The 27,187-nt window shown below is 36.9% G+C and overlaps 1 pseudogene; it reads left to right on the top strand.

Moving 5' to 3' along the window:
* The first annotated feature begins 1,221 nt into the window (after window positions 1-1,221).
* Window positions 1,222-27,187, top strand: part of LOC148658476 (uncharacterized) — a 38,792-nt pseudogene continuing 12,826 nt past the window's right edge.

Genomic DNA, 27,187 nt, shown 5'->3' with positions numbered 1-27,187 from the left:
CTGGCTTTTCCTAGGACTGACGAACCTCCCCATTTCCTTTCTCTTTTCCATTACTGACTGGCCTGTGCTGTTTACATCCCACTGGCCAGTGATCAATTATTCCTTTATTATCTCCTTTCACTTCTTATTCTCCCTCTGTCCCGGAGTGCAAGTGTCCCGATCAGTCAGGTCTCTTCTTGTGTTCCACCACTCTCCGGTATGAGGTGCCATTTCGGCCATTATTCAAACTTTACTTCTCATAGACACAAATTGCTCTCACATATACAGTACACAAAAATCTCTCACTTTCACTAGTTTTACCTCTCACATACACACAAAATGCTCTCATACTCTCCATTTTACCTTTCTCATACACACAAAAAGCTTTCACATTCACTAGTTTTACCTCGCACATTCACACAAAAAGCACTCACTTTCACTAGTTTTTCCTCTCACTAGAGAGTCTAGTGTATGACAGGTGAATTATGGACCATTGTGGCACCTATATGACACGATTTTATTGGTCCAGACATTTTGAGTGGAACAGGAAAAAAATTCCACATGGAGAAATAATAATAATAATGTTTCTTTATTAGCCATATACAATTTCTTGCATTAGGAATTTGTCTTTTCACATACCCTGGCTTTTCTCCATGGAGACACAGACACACAGACAGGGAGAGAAGCTTGGGGTCAGAGCACAGGGTCTGCCATTGTATGGTGCCCCTGGAGCAGTGGGTTTAAGGGCCTTGCTCAGGGGCCCAACAGACTAGGATTCCTCTGCCAGCCACAGGATTTGAACCAGCAACCTTCCAGTCACAGGCACAGATCCTTAGCCACAGAGCCACCGCTCCGCCCTATGTGAAAGATGTGAAAGATGCTCTGGCTGATTAACTATAAAAACACATACAACTAATTCAACCATGTTTTTTCATTGTATTATCTTTATTTTCTATGTTCAGTCCTTCATTTTTGTTGTGAGTGGGAATGAAGAGGAAATTATAAATTTATTCACTAGTGCCCTTCAGTGAGGAAAAACAACGAGAAGTACCAGATGTCTTGGGCCAAGAGAGACTCTATAGAGAGCTTGATGACCACACATGGACAATATCTGCATTTATGTCTGTATCAAGATTCATTGATGATCCAAGAAATAGGGAATTTGTCAGTACATTAGAAGCTTTGTATGGATGTTTTTGTTTCCTGTTGGAGGAACATGAAAGTTGGCAGAGACCCATAGAGATGACCAGTTATGCCCTGGTACCCCCTACAAATTTGACTGGTTGTCGTGGATGGCTCCAGTACAGTATAAATTTGCACCAGATCTCTCAATGTGTATCCATTGGAATGAACTGGCAGAGAACTGGATCATGCCTAGGGATCAGTCGTAGAACACTGTACAGACAGACAGTACCTCGGAATTCAACCATTGGAATATACAACATTGTCAAATCAAGACAGAAATGAACAGAAATGTTGGTGACATACTGTACTCCAGAACATTCCAAATGCTGGGGAGGTATATGTTCTTGGGAGCCTTAGATCACGCAGGATTTGCATTCAACGCTGGTGGATCAGGCAGTCTACAAGATGTTGACCCCATTGGGCGGTCTTTTAGACATCCTCATGCCATACGCCGAAGGGTTTATAATGTTCAGACCCCTAATCAGTTATGGTGAGTTGACTACTGTTCTGACTTCTTTTGCTACCAAGTCATTGGTAAGTCAGTTCTTTTGCTACCAAGTGTGCATATGGTGGCTTTAAAAAAAAAAATTACAGCTAAAATGTGATGAATGTTGGTTAATATACTATAAGGTCCTAACACTAAAAATGTCTTAACAGGCACTTTGATGGCAACTTTGATGGCAACCACAATCTTGTAAGGTGGAGGATGGTGTTTCATGGCTAAATTGGTGGCTTCAGTCAAACTATCATATACTGTATGTAAGATGCCTAGATAATAACAGAGCCTCCAATGTACTGTCACTGTTTATTACTGGTTTGGAGAACTTTGGCTTGCCCTCAGGGGTGCGTTGTGATCATCGGATGGAGAACATCGAGGTAGACAGCTTCATGCTGGACAGAAGAGGACTGAACAGGCATAGTGGTATTACAGGTGTATCTGTTCACAACCAGCATATTGAGAGGTTATGGGCAGAACTCAACCTGGTGGTGTCACTGTATTTCATTAACCTTTTCAATTTTAAGGATAATAAAGGTGTCCTGGATTTTCTCAATGAACTTAAACTCAAGCAATTAATTAAAATGGCTGTTATTGAATTTAGGAACCAGTGGAATAACCATGGCCTTTCAACTCAAAGTGGCAAAGACCCACTTCAGTTGTGGCAGACAAGTGTTATAAACAATGCTGGGATACATGGCAATGTTGTCAATAACAATTTTGACATAGATCACTATTTTGGAGTTGATGAGGATGTAATTATTAATGCAACAACTATGAATTTAATTCAAGCAACTATTGATCCACTGGAAGATAATGGAAATCATGGTATTGAATTTTTTTTGACTGTTGTAATTTTTCTTCAACATCAACATTCATAAAATGTATTCAACTCTTCTGTAACCTACTGTTTTCTGTTATTTCCATTTCTTAATAAAAAAAGCACAGTGCAACATGAATAACTAACACAGTATTGTTCTGAATATATATTTTCAAGAGGTTACAAACAGTCACAACAACAGCTCCTACATATCCACACAGAAACATATAAAATCAAAGAAACATACAATTAAGACACACTGAGAAGAGAAGAAAGGAAACACAACATTTCTGCTGTGGAGCCTTTATCGGGTGTGAGAAAGACAGGGTGGACAGCAAAGATTAAATAGCATAGGAGACCAAAAGCCTGGAGAGGGGAGGAAGTGTGAACTGGGGAGAGGCAGAATGGGCACTCAGGTGGTCCAAAGTGGAGAGAGATTAAGACAGGTGTGAAGTCGAAACCTTCAAATGAATAGAGAGGTAATCCTTTCTATTAGGTAATCCAGGTAATCCAGGACTATTAACGACAACCTTTCCATCCTACAGGATTATCCCTACACTGGGGCCCTTTTTATGTGACCACCCCATCATCTCATATCATAGAGGATTAGGAAAACATAAGTCTGTCATTGAGAGGAGAAGAGGGAAGGTGTGAACCGAGTTTCAGGATAACTTTATTTTCTGATGTCTTTCTGCAATGGGAGTTAAGAAACCTTCTTTGAGAACACAGATGGAGAGATCAGTGTGATCATAGCCATCTGAGGTGAAATGAGGAACTATTGGCTTGGAGAAATCTTCACAGCTCTAACATGTTCTCTGGAGAGTTGCTGGAGAGTCGTCGTAGCAAAAGGAACTGTGAAAAAGGGAGAGAGTTTTTAGTGTGTTTGGGGGTAAAATGAGCTATACAGGAGACAGTTGTGTGAATCAGTGGGTTTGTAATAGACTGAAGTACAGAGTTGGGGGTAATTATTGGAGAAGTTGATGTCTAGAAACGGAAGAGTAGTGGATGATATGTTAACTGTATATTTGAGGGACAGGTGGAAGTTGGTGAAGTGATGCAGAAAGTGCTCAAATTGATCGTTAGAGCATGTGGCGGCTCCAATGCAGTGATCAATGTATCGCTTGGATAGGTCAGGGACAAAGCCAGTGTAGGAAGCGAAGAAGCATTCTTCTACCCAGCCAACAAAAATATTGGCATAGCTGGGTCCCATTCTGGTGCCCATGGCAACTCCACTAACCTGTTGGTAAAAAAGGTTATTGAATGAGAATGCATTCAGGGTGAGAACCAATTCTGCAACATGTACCAGGATGTGGGCAGGTGGATCAAGCACTGTACATTTGTCCAGCGTGTGCTTGAGGGCTGGAAGACTGTCATTATGGGGAATGACGATGTAAAGAGATGTGATGTCCATGGTAAAAATGTAGCATTCGGGGCCCTGAAATTGGAAATCATTAAAAAGTAACTCACTTTTAGCAGGAAAGTGCACATCATATGTTTTGTATTCAGTTTTGAAATGTTGTTCTATATTTCTCTTTTTGGCGCAGACAAAAAATAATCATGCTTCCATTCCTTGTGGTAACGGTACGTTTTCTGTCTCTTTGCTTCATCATTTTCGCTCAAATACTACAACTATCAAATAGGCAATCAAACTTATCAAACTGTTGGCGAATGTGTCACGGCCAGTCTGTTTCACTCAACTATGCACTGTAGTGAATGTGGGGTTCGTGCGGCAATAACCAAGAGAACATTCTTGGGTAGCACACACAACACTTTATTTACAGAGCTCCTGTAGCCTTTTTTTCAGCCAGCACACAGGGAAGACACTTTTACAACCCATTTGACAATGGTTTAACACACACAAGGGCAGTAAAACGTATGACATTTCATAAACAGATCTGAATGAATTTTTAGGCTATGGAAAAAGGTAAATAGTCAAATAGTTCATTTATTTTTTTGCTAAACATTCTTGCAATCACTGTTTGGGCACTCCTGCTCTAGATAAACTCTAGTTGAACCATATTGTTTACTTAATGGCCTCTAAAGCTGCTTAGTAAACCGTTCTTCTCTAAACTTTATCAGTATTTATACTTATCACACTCATTATTATCATTTTTACACTTTGATCTTTGATTGTTCATGGACTCCTAATAATTTCCATCAATTAATTGGTTTAATTACTCTGATCTTCTCCCCCCAATTGCTGATGTGTGGTGAGCATACTGGTGCACTTTGGTTGCTGTTGTATTATCCAGGAGGGTGCTACAGATTGGTGGTATTGGAAGGGAGTCCCCATAAAGGTTCTTTGAGTGTCCAGAAAAGTGGTATATAAGTGTAAGTGTAATTATTTTCTAACCACTTCTTCTAATTCAGGACCTTGGGGAAGCTGGAGCCTGGATCCTGGTATGCAATGGGCATAAAGCAGGATACACCCTGGATGGGATACATCCTAGGGCACAAACACAGACAGGCACGTTTTTCCAAAGGCCACTTAACCTTCCAGTATGTCTTTGGACTAAGAGGAAACTAGAGCACCAGGATGAAACCCACTCAAATATGGGAAAAACATGCAGGTTCCACACAAAGTGCACCCCAGGTCCAGAATTGAACCCAGGACCCCAGTGCAAACACTAATCACTATGCCACCATCCCACCTGTCACAATGTCATTTTCCAAATAATTGAATATTTCTTTGGAGAAAAAAAATATCTTAATATTGAAGCGTGAAAATTAAAAAAATAGTTTGGCAGCAAGGTGTAGCAGCAATGCTTGTTAATAAGACATAATTAAGTGTTGCTGTGCTTTCCCAAATGAGGCCCCATCTCTCTCTTCATCTCTGTGGTGCAGCCACAGAGAAACTACTCATGCAGGCTGATTTAAGGTTTCTTTTGATAAGGGACAGCTCCCAAATGGGGATGCACTTAGCTAAGCCTGGCTATCATGATCAATGGTCATCCATTGGCACCTATCTGTCTAGGGAGTGCCAGATGGACATCTGGATTGCATTACTAAGTGTCAGGAGTAAGTGACTCATATCTCACCTTGATCAACCAATTAGGGACTGGTAGGGCCGAGTAACCCACGTGGGTCTCTGATGCCCACGAAACTTTCAGCCAATGAACAAGCTGAAGTTCCTCCAGGTAAAAACAGGCAACACAGAACTATTCTAAAGAATTCCAGGGCAGGACGGCCCAGGAGCACAAAGGCTCCCAAGAGCAGGACATTCTCGCAGCGTGCCTCCTGACCATCCTGAGACTCAGCTCGGAAAACCATGTAACGGCCAGTGTGTCCCAGTGCCAGAACTTTCCTTTGTTCTAAGAGTCGAGAGTGGAGGTTGCCACGAGTAACCAGAGGATCCACCCGAGGTTAGCATCAGCAGCAAGCCTTGTGAACAGGTCAGAACTGTGGACAGCTGAATCACTATTCAGAACTAGTGCTTCATCAGGAACGAACCGGTCCTCTTCCCGACCTGCTGGGACCCACAGTCATATTTTCTCCTGTGCACAAACTTTGCTAGTTAAAGCCAACACTAACTAGCCGGTCAGTGAGCATCAGCAGCCCACCGTCGCAAGCCGCACAGCACAGCCTGGCACAGAGCCAGTGAGCGTGGATTGGACAGCAACAGGCCTGCAACTGCTTCTTTGTGCCCTCAGGAGATCTGAATCCCCAGAGATTGGATGAGTATTCAACTTCACTGCATTACAGCTCGAGAATTCAATTGTTATCCCAACCAGTTGATATCAATTTAATTCCTAAGAGTTATGTACTTGTTTTGAGTATCTAATGTAGAAGTTGTAACCAAGTTCAATTACGAAACAGTCTAAATGAATGATATACTGAACGTATGTCCTCTTGATATGTGTAACTCTTTGTAATTGAATGAATATATATCTTTTGTATTCTGATAACCCTCACGATAATATCTGTTATGTTTACGTGCACATTCTATGTATTAATAAATGTATTTTAGTGTATTAGTACCTGTGTGGGTGCGTTGTTTGAGTTATACCGCATGATTGGATTCTAAGACCATTAAAAGAATCATTTTGTGATTTACTGCCACAATTAATAATTGTTCCAGTAAATGCCCAAACCCCTTCAGAACTGGTGCCTCGTGAGAGAACACTACAATGGTAGTATGAATTTTAGTGCCATTGCCTCACAGCTCTTGGGTCCTGGATGGGGCACATCTTGTGGAGTTTGCATGTGGAGTTTCCCATAAGTTATAGTCAAGAACCTTGGCTTCCTCCAAACTTCTGAATTCATGCTTAACTTGAGTTTCTACATATTTTAGATTTGATTATTCTACAGTATTTAGTGTGTGTGTGTGTGTGTGTGCGCATGGTGTTGCTGATTGACATTATTGTCAGGCAGCTTTTATATGGATGGAAAGAAAAGTTAATCATATACAGTCTGCATTCGCTGTTGCTGTTGTTTGATAGGGGAGAAATGACTGAAACCAATATAAAGATACTTTATTCACACTAAAAACTATTTGCTTCCATTTATTTAATAGACTCTGAATTTGAAGTGCTAATTCTAATAATTAAAAATGTCCATTGCATTTGTGATCCAATCAATGGCTATATTTAGCCAATATCTTGTTCCACAAGTAGACAACATAAAATGGAAATGGAGGACATTAAATAAAATTCAGATTTCAGGATGAGAGGTTTATTTTGTTATAAATACGAATATGATGGACAATTAAACTGTTTAATCAAAACATGAGTTTAGGATCAAATGACCTTGTAAACAATTTTGTGGTTTAATTTAACAGAATTATCTTCAATGCAGTATAGGGGGATGTCATATAATTAAAAATACACACCTACTGTAAATCCAAGAACCCTTATTTAGACCAGTGGTTCTCAAACTGTGACATCTGCAGGGGTTCCGTGAGCTCTCACATAGGCTACAAGAAAAATAAAAAATTGCTATTAAGAAAAAAAATGTAGGTTACGATGGCTTTGCATGGCTCCAAGAAGTCAGAAAAATTAGGCATATCTTTTGAACGTCATCTTCAAATTAACTCTCTGAATAAATTTCTGTTCTTTTGCTGCTAGAGCCAGAAGGCACCTCAAAGGTGTTGGATGAAATTTCCTTTTCTATCTGCTCTTCTATCTTGTTTGAGATAAAAAATTGTTTGCCAATTTCGTCATCAGGCAAATCTCAAAAACTCTCGTAATGAGAGAAAATAGCATGTTATTAGGTAGAAAGATTGCTTAGAAACTACTGCAACCGTGAGAGATTAAAAAAGAAAAAGAAAAAATATAAAAAACAATAAAAAAACTTCATCACAAGAATATGAGAAGTTAATTGACCCGATTTCAGACTCTTCCTTACAAACAGCTTTTAATGAAGTGCTGTTGGCAGAGTTTTGGTGCAGCACCAAAAATTATTATGCAGTATTATCAGAGAAAGCACTTTCTGTTCTTCTCCCATTTGTGACCACCTAACTGTGTGAAACCGGATTTTCGTCGTACGTGTCCACAAAAACGGAGTATCGAAACAGATTGGATGCAGAGTTGAATATGAGACTGCAACTCACATCCATAATCAAAATATTAAAAAAATTATAGAAGAGGCAAACTCACTCATCACACTGAGATTGTTCTGTTTCTGCTGGTTTGAAGTAAATGTTGATTAAAAATTATCAGTACTCTTAAAAAAGAAACTCATGTATTGTTGTCTCAATGTGTTTTACTTAGTCAGTTTGCTACTTTTCCTATTTGCGCCCGTTTAGACCACAGAAAGTGTTGTCCGGTTCTATAAATCTATTAGTTTTTTTTCCTTTGTTAACAATGCAAAAAACTAAAAGTTTTCAAACCAGAAGGAAACCCTTCTGGTTTTCTTCTAACTTGGTCAAACCAGCAGTTAGAACTTCGATTCTTTTATTGTCAATGAGTATTTCAGTAATTAAGCTTTACTGAACTGTAGGGCTGTTAATCATAGACAAGTTATCATGGGATTAATACACTATACTGGGGCATTAAGACACAGTGGGCATTCCCCACTGGTCCCACTAACACCACTTCCAGCAGCAACCACATATTTTCCCAGGAGGTCTCCCAACAAGTTACTGACCAGGCTTAAACCTACTTAGTTTCAGTAGGTTGTCAGTTATGAGCTGCAGGCTGATGTGGCTGCTAGCCTTATGTGATTGATAAAAGACTGAAATTAGGTCAACGGGCTCACAATTAAAACAAAAGCAATCGATAGTTTCTTCCTTAATAATTGGCTAAATTGCCTCTGAAAAGCAGTCCTAGAATGCTTTTTGCAGAATACCGCCATAGCTAATCCTGAAAAGTAAGAAAAAAGGTTGCTGGGAATCAGTGACGTTAGCTTTGACAGAAAAGGGATTGAAAAAGTTTGAGAACCACTGTTTTAGACAATTGTATAGATGGTACATATTTAGTTAACATGACAAATGCTCATGTTATCAAATCAATTTGGCATTACTGTGCTATGATGTTTTTAATACTCTGTTTTAATTACTGCCTTGAGTTACAGTATTTACTCCAGGTCTGTTGATCATAAAAAACCATCCTTGGACCACATACAGATGCAGCTATTCAAACTTCATGGTACAAACCAGTACCGCATGCAACTACCCACAAGCCACCGCGGCATATCGCTCGTGGTGCATTGGTCGGTAGTGAAAAGATTTTATTATTTAATCTCTTTACTGTGCACATTTTAATCCGCTAAGAATTGAATATTTATTTGGAATTTTACAACTAAAGGGAAATTTTAGAAGCTGAGCATAATGCATCTGAATATCATAAATGATATTAATTTGGGAACATAAACATATTATGTAAACCCGACTGTATATGGCTGGTATTGGTAGTTTAAAGAAAAAATACACACCAGTTTTTACATGCTCATTCTGACCATATTACTGTACTGTTCTTTGTGAGAAAAGTGAAAGTTTTAACCTTTTCTGCGTATATGCTCGTTATCGGAGTAAAAAAAAGCATACTTTTAGTGACCACAGCCTGGCCATAGAAACTGGGCGGCACAGGCAGATCTGGCTGCCCAGAGAGGACAGGCTGTGCTCCCACTGCCAGCGGGGAGAAATAGAGACAGGAGTGTACTTCCTACTGCACTGTGACAGATACTCTGGGATTAGAGAAACATTCTTCCCTAAATTCAGAAATCTAATCCCAGAGTTCCTACACCTGCCAGCATCACAACGGGTCCCAATCCTACTGGGAGAGGGAGGAGGGAACTCAGTTGAACTTTCAGCCCAGTATGTGATCTCCTGTCGCAGCCTGAGGAACAGTGAGTCTGTCTCCCAATAATGCTCAATATGTTTACAATATATCTAAATATTTTTGTTGTAAATGTCTGTCATATGTCTATAGATTTTATTTTACTTTTATTTTGTTTTGTGTTAATTTTATTATTTTTCTTGCTTTGGCAACACTGATTGTAACTATCGGTCATGCTAATAAAGCACCTTGAATTGAACTGAATTGAGAGAGAGTGCCAGAGAGAGAGTGAGAGAGAGAGAAAAGAGAGAGAGCAACACACAGGGGTGCAAAACCAGGGAACTATTTCCATGAAAACGGGTGATCTCCCCAGACTGTATGCCCGTTTCACAGTGGGTCACCTGCACTGGTCAGCGGCTTTCCGAATCCCACAATCGGTATATTTTATAAAAGCAAGATTGCTTGGTTGGACAAAAGTACACAATAAAATAAAATAAACATGAAATAAAATCATGTTTTCTGCAGGTGTTAAGCAGATTAGCAGTTTGCTGACAAAATAGTGTACCGTCCACCACTGCCCTGTAATATAACTTTAATATAAACAAGACCTAGTACTGGGTGCAGTTTTTTTTTTTAAACTTCTTTTGAATTAATTGAATCCCTGGTGTGAGTTCATAAAACCTTATCTACTGTAAAGCTTTCAGTGCTTTGTTTGTGTATATTCTAATCGCAGTTGGGGCAGGGTGTGTGGGGAAAGGTTTAGGCTGTAATTGAATTGGGGATCTGTATTCTTCACACCTGAAACATTGTTTTCTCTTAAATCATTTTCTTCCATTTAGCTGATCTCTTGCTGTCTACGCATGCTTACACTGCTCCCTAGATGAATTCTTGTACTTGACTGAGAAAGCTTTAGAGAACTTTTCATTTTTATTTTCAAGAAATTGTAAATATGATGTTTACATTGGCATTTTTATTAATTTTTCACTTAAGCGTATGGAGGAGTGTCAACTATCAATAAGAACACCCCCCCTACCTTAGGCTGGACAAACGATTTTTTTAATTTTTAAAAAATAAGATAAAATTATGTGTTTCTGCTTTACTAAGACATTGCATTACATTAAAAGCTATAAAAGCAGGTTAAAATAGTTAATAACTTTTGATGCACAAAAAATTGGTGATTTTTCTTCCTAGTGATCAGCTGAGAATCTTTGTGTATACTGTAAGTTTTTTACTATTAGTAATGAGTAAATTTAGCACTTTAATAAATTGTTACACTTTCCCCTGCATCTTGTAAAAAGTTATTAGTTAAATTGCCTCTAAATATAAACATCTTAAGATGTGGATCTGTGGATCAGCTATGTTTGCCAATTCCTTCAATTCATGTGCATCCAACACACAGTTCAATGCTAGCAACTACACAGAATTTAAAATACAATCCTCATTTAAGTATCTATGTAAACAAACAGTCTGTTAACTTCATGATCTTCCTCGGCAGTCTATAACATCTCCTGTCATTTTGTCAAAAGTATGCCTAACCCTATTAGGAAGTGATCTTGTTATCAGTATATTCCCAACTTATCTTTTTCCTACCTACATCTCTAGTCTATTACATCCTGCAACAACTCAGCCAACACTTAAATCCTCAAAAACTGCTTGTGTTGATTTGTTTAAATCACAAATACCTGTACCAAATGTAAATACCGGCCATGTAATACTCTGCATTGTGGAATAATAGTTTATTTTAAAGGGAACTAGAGAAACTAGGAACTAGAGAAATCAAGAAAGGCTTTTTTTCTAGAATTAATACATGCACATCCTGTTAACTGGGGTAATTAAATCCACATAGAGCAATCTCCAATATGTTCAGAATCTGACAGCCAGAATCCTGACTGGGTTGCATTACGCTTGTCTTCAAGTCCTTGTACTGGCTTCCTATCAGGTTTTGAGTCAACTTCAAAATCCTCATCCTCATTCAGTACCTATCTGGTTTATTATCTGTCTACTCACCTTGCAACCTTTGTCCGTCTGACTCTGGTCTTCTAGCTGTCCTCAAGAACATCTACATACTGTAGGTGACAGGACCTTCTCTAGCTGCACCCCAGAGGTCTGGCTTTGTATCCCCAGTGATATCAGAGTCACCTACCCTGAGTGCATTTAAATCTAACCTCAAAACCTTTCTTTTCAGAAGACTTATTTAGTGTCTGTATCTGCTTCATTTTCTAATGTTGGTAGCACTTCTAACTGCTTGTCTTTCTTATATGTATTTACTTTGTAATCTGTGGTCCTTATAACCGTTTTTACTCCTACTGTATTGCTTTGAGATGATACTTTTAAAGGTGCTACAGTATATAAAATAGTTTTTTTTATTATTGTTTAGAGAACATGATCAGATTTATGAAAGCCCTCTATGAAACCATGTTTGACATTAATTTGTATAAGGCTCTCTGACAATTGCTGTTTTTTATGTGTGTTAATTTTCTGACTCTATTCCGTCAAATCTTCATACTCTCCCTGCCAGAAATGCACCTGATTATTCAAGCCCCTCACTCTCTGCCAAATCTATTTCATATTTGCATGTTCTTTTGTAAAACACAGCTTTCTGTGATTTTTTTTGTACATCTAAACTTTTGCAAGTGTCATTTATTTTGAATAATAATGAATAACATCTTCCATATCGCATTAAAATTGGAACGCTTTTCACCTGTATTTAATCTTTATCCAGGACACCTAACAGTTTCACTCCTTCCCCTTCCCTCTGCCTGTCAGACTTCTTCCCATTTTTAACCATTCTGTGCCTGAATTGCAGCGGGTGAGAGAGAGTAGGAAGAGACAGAAAAAAGTTAAACCTTTTTTTTTATAGTCAGAAGGCTTCAACTGATGCATAAAAAATATAGCATAATGCCTTCTTGCGTTATGAAGTCACTTGCACCTGGGATCTGCTTTATTCAATAGATAATTGTTGTAATAGATATTGTTTAAATAAAACTTGTGAAATGTTGAACAATTCGCAATCTTTAAATCTGTAGGTTGCAGTCTATTTGTCATTCATGTTTTTATTTCATTATTAATATCACTTAATATTGAATATGAAAAACACAAAAAAGTTATTATAGTCTACATAATATTTACTATTTTATTTTTTTAAGTCTTTGTTAGAAGAAAAACCTGTGCCGAACTGGGTATTGAAATCGCCTGCAAAGAACAAACAGCTTAAAAATGTTTCTAAAGTAACATTATAGTAACATGAGTCAAATTAAAAATAAAATGTGTTTACAAAGAAAGTGGATTACAGTAATACTACCAGCTATATAGATACATATATTTAGATCCTTAAATTAATATTATTAATTTCTTTAGTTTAACAATTCCGTATTATATTCCCCATTTAGCGGATTCTAAAGTCTGAGTTTTTTACTGCGATAATGAGCGTTAGTATTCACAGAAAAGGTTAACTACTTAACTCACTTAACTTTGAATGTGTTGTGATAATAAGAAATACCAACAAATTCGATATAGTGTCGATAATATGTACTATTTTAGTTTTTCAAAGAAATGTTTTTGTTAAAAGAAAACTCATTCAGAGATCTGGGTTTGAGCCCCCCACCTCCAGCATGCAAGACACACACACACAAGCCATTACACCACACAGGTAATCATGGGGTAATGTGATAATTTGAGCTATATTAATATAATTATATTGTTATTAATTTCTTTAGATACACAGTTCTATGTTATATTCCCTATTAATCAAATTCTAGAAAGTATGTGTTTTTTTACTGTGATAACGAGCGTAAGTATTCACAGAAAAGGTTAAAACATTAAATATAACTTTTTATGAAGTATATAAACTTAATATAGTTAGAAGGAGCACGTAATAACTTTTCCAAATGAAAGACTTTGATGCTTAAAATGTTTAGGAAGAAAGTAGAATACTGCTGTTTATTTTTTATTTAAACTACCAAGACCAGTCATATACAGTTTACATAATATGTTTATGTTCCTAAATTAATATCATGTATGACCTTCAGACGTGTTATGCTGCTCTTTTTTTTATGCTCAGCTCCTAAAATTTCCTTTTACTTGTAAAATTCCATATACATATTTAACATTAAGCGGATTAAAACACGCATAGTAAAGAGATTACATGATTAAATAATTTCACAAACAACCAATGCACCACAAGTGCCCCTGTCAGTAATTTTGGCCAGCCAATCATGTAATGCGATAAACACGGCGAACTCCGGGCAATTTAGCATGCAACGGAGTTGTACTGTGCATTTTGAATGGCTGCATCTGTATTTGCTTGCAATAAATTGGTTAAGCTCTGGTAAATATTTTCAACAAAATAAATTTAACCCATCTTCCACTTATATCCTGCTCTGTAATAAAATAATAACCTACGGACAATATTCCTGTTGATTACAGTCAGAAACTAGTTAGTGAAATTATCATGACACTTTTTGTGGTGACTCTATAGGGCACATCCTTTGCTGTAGGGAAAAAGTGGCTGAAGAAGATTCCAAATAAAAACAAGCAGCTATCTGTTGCCTGGGTGTTAGATATTGTATTTAATTATACTGCTTCGATCTTGATTTTTAAAGAGAGTCTGAAATGGGTTTGAATCTTGCAGTCAGCAATTCAAAATCATACCATTCAACTAGTCTGACAATTGCATTTTTTCATCACATTGGCAAATATTCTGTTGTGAGGGGGTAACAAAACATTAATTTAATTTTTCATTTTTTAACTAATTTTTCCTTGGTTCCTTTAAAATGTTAAATATGTTATTCTATTTATTATACTGTAGGCATCCTCTCACGAGGCACCAATAAATGTAGGGGTTTTGTGCATTTACTGGGACAATTATTAATTGTAGCAGTAAGTCACAAAATGATTCTTTGATGGCTATTAGACCAACCTTGCGGGATAACTCAGCACACACAATACATTTATTTATACATAAAATGTGCATAAACATAACAGATCTTATAGTGAGAGTTAGCAGAATACAAAAGGTATATATTCAATCATGAAGAGTTTCAAACCAAGAGGGACATACATTCAGTATACCATTCATTTAAACCATTTCGTAAATGAACTTGGATTACAACTTCTACAATAGATACTCAAAAGTAAGTACATCACTCATACGAATTAAATTGATATCAACTCAGGTTGAGGTAACAATTGAATTCTCGAGCTGTAATGCAGAATGTTGAATACTCATCCAATCTGTGGATTCAGATCTCCCGCGGATGCAAAGGAACAGTGGCAGGCTGTCCAATCGGCATTCTCTAGCCTGGTGCCAAGCCTGTGCTGGTTCGGCGTGCGATGTGGGAGAGATTTCTGCTGCGATGCTCTAGCAGTGGGCTCTCTGAAGACCGGCTAGTTAGTTCTGGCTTACTAGCAGAGTTTCTGCACAGGAGAAAAATTAACTGCAGGTCCAAGCAGGTCACACTCTTTAGACAGAAGAGCGGTTCGTTCCTGATGTAACACTAGTCCTGAATCCTGAGATTCAGCTGTCGGTAGTTCAATTGTTGATCAGGTGAGCATTCACGGTGGGTTCACGAGGCTTGATGCTGGGCTAACCTTGGGTGGATCCTTTTGTTACGTACTGGCAACCTCCGTTCTCAACTCTTAGAACAAAGGAAAGTCCTGGCACTCAGACACACTGGCCGTTACGTGGTTGACCGAGCTGAGTCTGAGAATGTCCAGGAGGAGCCCGGAGGAGCCTGTGCTGCCTGTTTTACCGGCAGGAACTACGGTCGTTCATTGGTTGAAAGTTTCATGGGCATCCGAGACCCACGTGGTGTTAACCTGCCCTACTAGTTCCTGATTGGCTGAGGATGAGTAACAATGTACTCTGACCTTAGGGTTGTAAACAACTTGGGATGAGACTCTCCCTTGGAATCTCCCAGACAGTAAGGCTCCAGAGATGTCCATTCATTAGGGTGGCTGATGTGTCTCAGCCTTTGGACTTATCAGGACACTCAGCTAGAAAAACACCTTAAATGTGATCCAAATAGAATGGGCTCTCTGTATCCAGTACCACTGAGATGAAGGAGAGAGGGACTGGCAAGGGAGCAGCAAACTTAATTCTGTATTTTTAATAAGCCTTGGTGCTACAACACAAATAAGTTACATCCTGTGTAATAAGTGTTGTTTTAGTAGCTTTCTACCCATTCTGCACAGTTCCATGAGTATAAAGGTTTTTTTTTATTTTTCACTTTAATAATGTTGATTAATCTTAGATTTTAAAGTATACATCAGTGGTGGAAAAGAGCTAATTTCCCCTGCCTGGAATGACAGAAATTTCAATCCTGGAATCCATAGGATAATTAATTATAATTGAAATTTGATAATTATTCTATGCAAGAATACTATACCACAAAATACTATACCACAAAAAGAAACCAAAATTAATTGAGAGATCTGCAAAGTAAATAGACCAAAATCTGCTTAGAAAAGGAATGGGCAGAGCAGTGGCTCTGTGGCTGGAAGTTTGCCAATTCAAATCCCATGTCTGGCAGAGGAATTCTTCTCCATTGGGCTCTTGAGCAAGACCCTTAACCCCAGCTGATCTAGGGGCACTATACAATGGTTGACTCTATGCTCTGACACCAGGGTTCTCTCCCTGTCTGTGTGTCTCATGGAGCAATCTGTGGTATGTGAAAAAGACAAATTCCTAATGCAAGAAATTGTATGTGGCTAGTAAAGTAATCTTCTAAGAAAAAGGTGGAGCAAGCCAAAAACAACTAGGCCAGTTTTTATACAAGAAATATCTTGTAGTAATAATTAATAAAATGGAAACTGCCTTGAAAAGGAATAAGAACAACAAAAAAGAAAAAGAAACCAGACATTACTATTGTTGCATAGACTGACCATTTTTAGAAAGAAAAGAAAGCTGAAGGATGAGGAAAAGAGTAATACGGAAAAAGTGCTAATACTGTATACTTAATTACAGTGTCTTCACATTATTGTTATTTATATTATTGTTCTTAATATTATGCATATGCCAGCACAGAAAACATTGAAAACACAAAAACCAAAATATTATACACATTTTAAAAACCTTATACAAGTAAATTACCAGGTTCTGGATTAACTTAATTCAGGTTCAGGTGTTATATACCATCAGTGTACATAATTGTTTGTCAGGTACTAAAAACTGGAGATATTCCAGGAGACTGTATAATGCTATATATTTTCAGTTCTCTAATCCTGATCATGGCTAACATAATGCTTGCATGCATTAATAGAAAAAGGCTATCATGTTAAATACAAGGTCCATCCTTAGAGTGGACGACAGAGTCAAATTTGTAGAGTAATTTACTATTTGACCATTCCTTTGTCAAACGTTGATTCCTTCAGGAGACATCTTGCTTAACAAATTCTTTAAAGTTTTTTTTTGAAGAAGTCACAACAAATATTGGGACTTGTAGTGCTTCTGACATCATGTATCTTGAATTTCAGAGCACTTGCTCATAAAGTAAATCTTGGGAATTAATGTTATTCCCTGTAGATGTATACAAAACTGGCTGTGGTGAAGTGCACAGAGAAAAACAGTAAGAGGAGAAGAGTTTGTGTTAAGCAATATTCCATAGGCATGTGAGCTGGGATTACTGCATTTCCTTGGTGATACAGATGATATTGATCAACTTTATAGAAACAATATTTATATATTTATATTAATATTGTATAATATTTGTTAATGTTTCAAAGCAGGGGAGAACATGGATAGATTTTAACAGCATTTAAAAATCTGACAATAGTAAAGAAAATGAAATTAAAAGTAATCTCATTGTTACAAAAACAAATTGTATTGTTGTAAGACAAGAATAAGTTATGAGTTTGCTGTCCCAATACTTTTAGAGGCCACTGTAAATACTGTAAAAAATGTTGTAAAACATTTTCAAAGTCTCTGTGTGTATTGCTCTTTATTAACCTAATCCAATTTATTCACCCAGGTGCACTTTTATCATTTAATCAGGCTTCCTCTCAAAGCGCGATCAGAGAACAGCACTGAAGCGTGCTGCAACCATCGTCAATGATTACTGCTGTACTAAATTATGTACTCTAGTTCAGTGTTCTTACTCCAGCACTTGGGCACTACAAATAATTAGCATTTAAAAGTTTCAAATATCCATTGATTTCTGATTGTACCAATCAATAACACAGCACAAAGAAAATGAGAGCCAAATGTCTGTTTTTTTCTGTGTTTTCTCTGCCTGTGTTTTTCCCTGCTGTACCAGCAGGCATGCACAGACTCATTTAAGCAAAGCAGTGAAATATACATAGGGAGAATATACATGTCTACAGGACCTTCCCTCATTCCACAAGACGGCTGAGAATGGTATTACAATGTAGAAAAAGTAAATGATATTGCTTACTTTGGATGTTGAAATACACTATTCCTTTATCCTACAGGGTGAAGTCAGAAATTGATACAATATGTTAAAATCCTTTCTCTGTTTCAGAGTTCACAATGAATAATGACACTCAAGAATCAGATTCTTTGTGAATGTGTTTTGAATATTTAAGTATACTTCATTTTCGGCTTATCCATTTAGGTTAAGAGGTAACCTCATGGCCATAGGATAATGAGGATGAACCCTTCCATTCTGAGTGAGGTGTTAACAAAAGGGTAGCTGCAAAGGTAGAGACAGCGTGGAGGTGTAATGTATGTGGCAAAAATGCGAGAAGACATCTTATACTGTACAGCAAAAGACAATAATGATTTTGATTTAAGACAGCTGACTGTAACTGGTTTGTGTGTCAATATCCTTTCTGAATTTACACCAAGAATTTCTATTCCATGAGGAATAACAATAAATTACAGTACATGCTTTGTGAATCTTTGAGGATTTAAGTACAACAGGTTTTGGCTTAACTCACTTGATTAAGAGATATGATCCTGGCCATAGAATGAGGAGCTTTCACCCCCAAAAAGAAACAAGTGAACCCCAAATTGATCAATTAAATTGTGTTAATAGTATCAGGAATCACCTTGTAAAACCACCAGGAGGAGCTAATAAAGCTTAACCTCTCATGTAGAGCATTTGAGCTTTTAAATTTAAACTGTGCATTACAGCATGTTAATCATCATACATTAAAAAGTTGGTATATTTTATGAAAGCAAGATTGCCCAGTTGGGCAAAAGTACACAACCTACCTTTATCATAAATATTTGAATTATGCAGAAATATTTTATGCATCAAAGTCTTTACCGAAGATATTACTAATAGTATTAATAATGAATGACCTTGGAAAAGCTGTAAACTCAGAGTATTACACTGGTCCACATTCTTTGTAACCATCTTTGTAAACAAAAAGACTTTTCATTTTTTCATTGACAAAAAGTAACACCACAGCTTTTCGTTGATCATGTATTCATTTCCAATCACACAAAGTAAGTTTTGAGAATCTCCGATTCACCATGCCTTTCACATGCTCATAAACGATATTAGTTTAGGAACATAAATATATTATGTAAACTGTATATTGCTGGTATTGGTAGTTTAAAGAAAAAAATATACACCAGTATGCCATTTCTCCCTAAACATTTTAAGCATCAAAGCCTTTCATGTGGTTATTTCGGAAACATTTTTACGTGCTCCTTCTGACCATATTACTGTACTGTACCTTTATATACTTTGTGAAAATTGATCATTTTATCCTTTTCTGCGAATATGCTCATTATCGGATTAAACAAAAGCATACTTTTAGAATTGGATTAATAGGGAATAAAATATGGATTTGCGTATCTAAGTAAATTAATAACGGTATAACTATATTCATGTACTGTTGCACAAACAGTAGTATAAGACTTTCCATTGATACAATATGTGTATGGCTGTTTCAGTGGTGGTCACATGACTTGCCTTTGTAGCGTGATAGCTTAAGTGACTGATTTATAACTCTGAAGTAGGGTTTTCAAACCCAGCTGTCGCCATCAGATTTCTTTGAAGAAATAAACATTTCTTTGAAAATCTAAAATAGCAAATATTATTGGCATTATATTGACCTTTTTTATATTCTACATATCACAACATGTTCGTACTGTATGTACACAGCGGTATCGCAGGGTGTAGGGCGCAAATCTCTCTGTGGGAGTGATGGCTGTATTCTTTAAAATACCAAGACCAGCAATATACAGTTTACATAATATGTTTATGTTTCTAAATTAATATCGTTTATGACCTTCTTTTTATGCTCAGCTACTAAAATTTCCCTTTAGTTGTAAAATTCCATGTAAATATTCAATACTAAGCAGATTAAAACTTGTACAGTAAAGAGATTAAATGATTAAATCTTTCCACTACTGACCAATGCACCACGACTGCCCCTGTCGGTCATTTAGGCCAGCCAATCACGTACCACGGTACGGCGTGGTGGCGCACGCGTAGTTGCCCGTGGTACGGGTTTGTACCGCGAACTTTGAATGGCTGCATCTGTATGTCTTTGGTTATCCCTTCCAAATTAAGAACTTCCATAACATGACTGTGAGGGTTAATTTACAGTACCTTGGTATATAGTCTGGACAGCTCAGGTTTGAGTTATGTGATTAGTCAAGTAATTTGAATACCTTAAATGGCATTGCATGCTTAGCATATCAAAGCCAAGATTCCACGGGCTTGAATTTAATATGTTAAGGTATCCTTTGACCTCCAAGTATCCCCTGACACATACAGGCTTGCAGTGTTATAAATGAGCCTCTCGTCTCTCCACCTATTGATGATAGCTCTGGACTTGTCACTAAACTCTTAATGCCTACAGAGGCCAAATAAGAGATAAGCTGCCTTTCTAAATAAATACAATGCAACCTGCAGCTAAATCTCTCTCTGCAAGCCCTGTTGCCACATAATAAATAGGAGCCTATCTCCCTAGTCTATAAATGCACGCCAAGAAGGAAAGATATCTCTAACCGGGGTATCTTTTACCACGAAACCCAAGCTCCCCAAAACACAGAATAGCATGCTCTTTCTAGCAGGGCTAAAACACTTAGCTCCAGTCAGGTTTTGTTTGGATAATCGTGAAATAGGGGCTCTCGTCTTATGCAAGTTTCAAGTTGCATCTCCTACAGACTCCTCTCCTTCCCTCTCTTCTTTCCTGCTCCTCGTTCTCTCTCCTGTAGTCTTACTGTGGTCTTATATGGTGTGTTTCTGGGCTGCTCATTGACAATCATCAACCCACAACTTACCTGGTATACCAAGGTAAACTTTACAATTTTTTGATCAGGGGACTTTCCACATCTAAGCAAACATCCCTTCTGCTTTGAAGCTAGAAGTGTTTACACTACCAGGTGTCACAAACTTTATCTAAACTGGAAGAGACACTTCCCAGTCACCTAAAGCTGTAACAATTTTAAACAATAAGCAATATATTATTTATTTTTGTTAACAGCCACAAAAACAGTAAAATAACCATAACAACCCCTACTACTCCCCCACCACAAAAAGCAAAACAAAACAATGTAGTTTTCTTTAATATACATTTTAATAACTGTCCTTGCTCTTTTATAGGCTTTTTTTGTGGAATTTTTAAATAATTATATTGTATATGTAATTTCCTCTGTAATTTGTAAAATCTCCTCTGGCCATTACTAAAATAACTGTGGAGCTATAGAAAGTGCATAAGCATTCAAGGAAAAAAATATTGTTTTATTTTCCAAAGGAATCTATCACAATGGTACCTTTTTGTTTTTTTAGTAATAGTTTTTTTTAGTAATTCTTACCTACATATCTGCAATAATTTTACTTTAAGTCCAAGTATCTTGTGCAGTTTTTTAAAAGGAAAAGCTCATAATGTGAAATGTGGCATATTTCTCTCTCTCATCCTAGCGTTAATCCCACATCAGCAGGGTCCACTTGTCGGCACGCCCGTCTCCATTCGGTGGTTTGAACCAAATCTTTCGGCTGACATTGCCATTAAATGCAACCGAGAATACTACAACCGGTGCATCGCTCCGCCTGCCATCGGAGGGGGGGGGAGAACAAAGTAATGTAGCCAATTCATAGAGGGGGATTATTAGGAGGCATGGGAAATTTGGCCAGGGTTACACCCCTACTCTTTTCGAGAAACACCCTGGGATTTTTAATGACCACAGAGAGTCAGGACCTTGGTTTTACATCTCATCCGAAATATGGCTTGTTTACACTATAGTGTCCCCGTCACTATACTGGGGCATTAGGACCCACATGGACCGCAGGGTGAGCACCCCCTGCTGGCCTCACTAACAGCTCTTCCAGCAGCAACCTTAGTTTTTCCCAGGAGGTCTCCCATCCAGGTACTGACCAGACTCACACCTGCTTAGCTTCAGTGGGTTACCAATTGTAAATTGCAGGGTGACGTGGCTGAAAATTTACAGATTTTTTAAAGCCTTTCTGTTTTCAATCTTAACCAATTTTTTTTAACATTGCAATCTTAATACTGTTTTACCTGATGTTTGAAGAACACAATGGATGAATAAACTAATTTTTTAAAAGCGTGGTGTACAGTATGCATTTTAGCTTCATTATCTGATAGGTACTAACAGTTTGAGGAATTTAACATGCTACTTACAAGACTTAAACCTTTTTAATTTTGCTGAGTGAAAGTTTTGGCATTTTCTCAAATTCGAACCCAATCTGCTTTCTCTAACCCTCTGTACAGAGTTGTATTGGTTTCTTGAAAGGAAACTGCCATCCAGTCAATTTGAATAACTCACAGACAATTAGGAAGATATTTGCTCTCTTTATTCTTCAGATCTACAGCAAGAATTCATCATCCATATCAATTACTGCTGCTGTGACACAGCTATTTGCATTGCCAAAGTACCTTATGCAATTACATCTAATGGACTCACCATCCAAAACTTACCTCTGCAGAAGTTAGTTAAAGGAGAAAAATAGGTAGGAGCTTGTTTGATTAGACAGCCAGAGATGATAATGTTATTGCTTTTGTTTTTTTATATTTTTTAGATACAGTACCACTTTAAAAATCCCTTATTGTATTGAAAGACTGTTTAAAGGTTATAGCAACCTTTATAGTTACAGTGGTTTTCAAAAGTATTCATACTGTTGCACAATTTTCACATTTTATTGTGTTACAATTTGCAGCCATGAAACTATGGAGTGGCAATTTATATTTGTTATACACTGTACACAACCTTCACCACATATTTAAAGAAAAAAACAAAAAAGTAAATACAGAATTTATAGTATTACAAAATGTTGTGCATTAAATAATCTAGCATTGCATATGTTCTTTTATTCTTTGGCATGGCTCTGATATCGAACGTATCCAGAACAAATATTTATTAACCATAGCTTACACATTTTTAGTGCTGAGAAAAGTATGTGAACCCCTTAGGATTTTCACATATTGTCTATGGAATCTTAAATGTCATTAACCTGATGAAACAAATGACAAAAAAAACATGATAATCTTTCAAAATGTATTTGTCCTAAAATGATACAACACCCTATATGCACATGTGACAAAATATGTGAATCTTTTGTTTAGTAACTAGTAGCAGCCTATTGAGCAGCAATGATTGCATCTAAGCATTTCGATGGGGTTTGGGTCCAGTCTTTGAGTAAGCTATTTTACAACACAAACATTTTTCTTCTCCAGCCATTTTTTGTAAATCTGTCTGTATATTAAGGATCATTGTCTTGCTGCAAGACTCACTTTCGGTTCAACTTGAAGTCATGGACAGATGGCTGTCATTCTCCTCCAGAATCTTCTGATACAATACAGAATTCATTGTTGTGTCAATGATGGCAAGTCATTAATGTCATACTGCCATACAAGTCATACAGAGGAAGCAAAGCAGCTCCAAACCATCACACTTCTAACACCATGATGGTTGGGATGAGGCCATAGAGTTCTACCTTTGACTCATCTGTTCAGAGACAATTATTCCAAAAGCCTTGTGGATCATCTATATGCTATTTGGCAAACTTCAGATTGGAAGTATAGTTCCTTTTGGAGAAAAGTGTTTTTCTCCTTGCTATCCTTCCATGAACACCATTCTTGTTCACTTGTTTTCTGATAATTGGCCATGATTAGTCACATTAACTAAGGCAAGAATAGCCTGCAATTCCTTGCATGTTGCTCTGGGTTCCCTGTAACTTCCTTGACGATTTTCCAGTTTGTTATTTTAGAGATGTTGGTAGGATAATTGCTCCTGGATAGAGTAACTGAATAAGCAGTCTAGCAGTTCATTAGCTGTAAGTGTTGGACATTCCTTGGACAGTCCTGGAATGTAGCAGGTTACTGATTAGAGAGCAGCAATATCTGTTATTTTTACAAAGTGGTAACTACAATTGACACAGTATTCTCAATGAGGCCTTACTCGTGTGTTACACGATTTTAGCATAACATCCCTAGATTTAAATTGGATGATTTTAACTATACATCCTAACAGTTTACTTGGATTTTTAACTGCTTCCCCACATTTAAATACCTCAGTATCTTTGATAAGTGGTCTGTTCTAGCATTTCCTTGATTTCCAGTATTTTGCATTTATAATTTGTTTTTACTAGCTGTATGCAATACCCTTGACTTATCTACATTAAATATAATCTGCCAGATGATTTTTCTTAATTTTTTTAATTTAATTTTCTGCCTTTACAGATTTAGCTAATTTGGTATTGTCTGCAAATCGGACTAGTTTACAAACTATTCTGGAATCTAGATCATTGCTGCAAATTAGGAAAAGTAGCAATCCTAGTACTGAACCCTGTGGTACTCCGATAATTATAAAGTCCCAGTTTGAGTGTTCACCCCTTATTTGAACCCTCTGTTTTCTAATTAATAGTTCTCAGTTCAAACACATGAATTTTCCTGAATGCCTGTTTCCAGCAATTCAAGATTCAATTGCTCATAAAGAAATCTATCAAAAACCTTCAGAACTTTATCGTGTGACTTACTGTATGTGTATCCATTACTTTGTTCTTTCTCTGCCCAAGTTACACTGTTGACTTCTTCCTTAGAGAATTCCCTGAGTTAAATACCTGTTTAGTACATCAGCCATTATCCATTTCATTGTCTAGGTGATTGCCATTTTTGTCCTGGAATATGTTTTACTGCATATTTGATTGTTCTTTTATGGGTGCAGTACTGAAAATGCTGCTGCACTTATATGATATATCATATATATCTTAAGGTTTATCTCATCATTTCAAAATCTGCTTTCTGAAATTGTAACTTTTGTATTCAGGTTCAGGTTGGATTCAACCTGAAAAGTTTCAAAATATACTTCAAAGCCATTCTATGATGATAAACACTTCACTAATGGTTCTCTTACCTCTCTTTGTCAGTCTTGACTGTCTGAAAAGATATGCAAACATATTCTTCTTCAGGTGTTCTGAGAAACTGGGTAAAAAAATATGTAATTAACCATGTCTTTAATTTCTTCTGCTGTTGAAATTCCTGTAAGTCTTTCCCAATCCATATTGGGAAAGTTGTATTCTCCTATATAAACCATATACTTTGACACAATATTTTTGCACTGTTTTTTAAATTTATTTTGACCCACAAAAGCTGTTTTGTCTAGACTTTTCTGTTAAGTTCTGTTTTTGATATATACAGATCCAGCCATTAACAATGTGCGAGGTACGCTGCTTTAAAACGGAGAGGGCGTGGCGCATCATACCACATGTTAATTGAAATATGATAATAGTATCCAGAAGCACCTTGTAAAACCACCAGGTGGAGCTAATAAAGTCTCATATACAGCATTTTAGCAGTCGCCAGAAAACACCTGTTTTGAATCCAGTCACTGCTGAGGGAAAATCTTTTTCCAATTAAGAATTTAAGTTGTATACTCTTTTAATAGACTTTTAATCATTTTAAACTCTGTATTACAGCATGTTAATCATTAAACATTTAAAAAGTCGGTACATTTTATTAAAGCAAGATTGCTCAGCTGGACAAAAGCACACAACCTTCCACTTTCATCATAAATATTTGAATTATTCGTAAATATTTTATGCATCAAAGTCTTTAATTTGCTAACTTAGAAGGTTCTGGTTTTAACGTGGTTGTTCTAACATTATTAAGCTTATGTTCTGTACTTCATAAAAGGTTATAACGTTTTATCCTTTTCTAAGAATACGTACTGTAGAAAGAACACCACTTGCTGTTACTGTAAAAAAATAAAAGTTGTATTGATTTAATACCACTTGATAGTAATATTAATATGGAGCTGTGTAACTAAGCAGCTAAAATATTTTGGAAACATATTTTGGACATTTTGGAAACATTTTGACTTTTTTTAAAGCTTGTATTGTTCTTATAGTGTTAATGGAGAACATACTGTTGAAACCGTACAATGACAGTGAAGACGTTTTACACCTTCAAGTAAGCCAGTGACTGTTGTTTACTATGTTGAGATGAGGTTATATAACTCTCCAGAAATTATTCTGTACACTGAAGAGTTATAAAGCAGACACGTTGTTAATTGCCTGATACACTTGTTAAAATGTTCCAATTGAGATGCGATACGGAAGATATTATTAATAGTATTAATAATGAATGACCTTGGACAGGCTGTAAGCTCAAAGTGTTACCATGGTCCACTTTCTTTGTAAACATCCACATCAGTTTAACTCACCCATGATTACTTGAAAACATTTTGCCTGCCCTTTTCAGCTACAGCTTACGTTGGTAAGTGGCACATTGGTGTAATGGGTTAGGCATGTGCCTGGTATGCTGGAAGTGGGGGGTTTGAACTGTTGTCATGAGTTTTCTTTTAAAAAATAAACATTTCTTTGGAAAACTAAAATAGCAAATAGTATGGACACTATATTGACATTTTTTATATTTCTAAATATCACAACGTGTTCGTACTGTATGTACCGCAGGGTGTAGGGCGCAAACCCATGTGAGCCAAAAACGCTACATCATTAATACAGTAATATCTTCCATGTCGCATTAACGAGTTTAAAAGGAGGAGACACTTTACACTTTAACTCTTCAGTTCACAGAGAAATTTCACCAGAGCCTCACAACATTGTCCAATAATACTCTTCTTGTGTCTAATTTTTAGTTAAGCAGGATTCAAGCAGGATTTCAGATTAAAGGCAGTGATGTCAAATGACTGTGAAGAAACATTTGACGTTCGTTTTTTAATATATACTGTATATATATTATTGTCCTTATAGTGGTAATAGGCAATGGACTGTCATGTAGTGAGCTGCTCTATAGACCACTATTATAGCTTGTTGTTGGCTACGGTGTGAGAGTATCTAGATTAATTATTATAAGTGATGAGTTCTTGATTTAGGATTTCTTCTCGCAATTCTTTAAGTTAAAGGAGAGAAAAAAGAGGGCTGTACTGTCACAGTGCTGCAGCCGGCTTGTACTATCTGTATGCCTGCCATTCATTACAATATTAATAATGAATGACCATGGACGAGCTGTAAACTGAAGAGTTAGAGAAGACACGTTGAGTCTTGTCTTTTCAGCTTGAAATGTAACCTTTACAGCAATCCTTTTGGCTTACAT

The sequence above is a fragment of the Lepisosteus platostomus genome, chromosome 7, assembly GCF_059453375.1.
Source record: "Lepisosteus platostomus isolate fLepPlt1 chromosome 7, fLepPlt1.hap1, whole genome shotgun sequence".
Taxonomy (NCBI): Eukaryota; Metazoa; Chordata; class Actinopteri; order Semionotiformes; family Lepisosteidae; genus Lepisosteus; species Lepisosteus platostomus.
Note: the sequence above shows the minus strand (reverse complement) of the source record. Positions and strands in the feature narration are given on the sequence as shown.